We start from the raw sequence: 595 nt of genomic DNA, 5'->3' as shown, positions 1-595 counted from the left end.
TGAATATGTTAAATTCACTGTTAAGAAAGAAATAGAGACTTGAGAGAAACCAAGATGGTGGTATAGGTAAACACCTGAAATTGCTGCCTCACACAACCACTTCAAAATACAACTAAAAGACAATACAGACATCATCCAGAACCACAGGAAGGCTGGCTGATTGGAAATTCTACAACTAGAAGGAAAGAGAAAAGCACACTGAGACTCAGAGGAGGTGCGGAAGTAAAGTGCAGAGGTGCAGAGGCTCAAGCGTGTGCAGAAAGTGGCTGGCAACAGAAGACGCCGGTGTCTTTTGCAATCAGGAGGGAGGCACAAGCTCCCAACGGCCCTGACTCCAGTTCTGGGTGAGTATCTGGGGATCCAGACTCATACAGGGAGAAACTGGACTGTCTGGCATCGGGCAGAACTCAGAACTCGAGGGCGGCTTTCTCTCAGAGGTGCTTGCAGCAATTACCGTGGGACACTGAGACCTGGGGGGGCCACTTAGGGCAGGACTGAGGATCAGCCATAGCTGTTTGCTCTGCCTTGTTGATTCCCTGAGACCCAGCCCCATCCAAGCTGTGAGCAGAGGCTTTTGCATATGAATGCGCTGGCT

This window comes from Myotis davidii, unplaced genomic scaffold, assembly GCF_000327345.1.
Source record: "Myotis davidii unplaced genomic scaffold, ASM32734v1 scaffold827, whole genome shotgun sequence".
NCBI classification, from domain to species: domain Eukaryota; kingdom Metazoa; phylum Chordata; class Mammalia; order Chiroptera; family Vespertilionidae; genus Myotis; species Myotis davidii.
Note: the sequence above shows the minus strand (reverse complement) of the source record.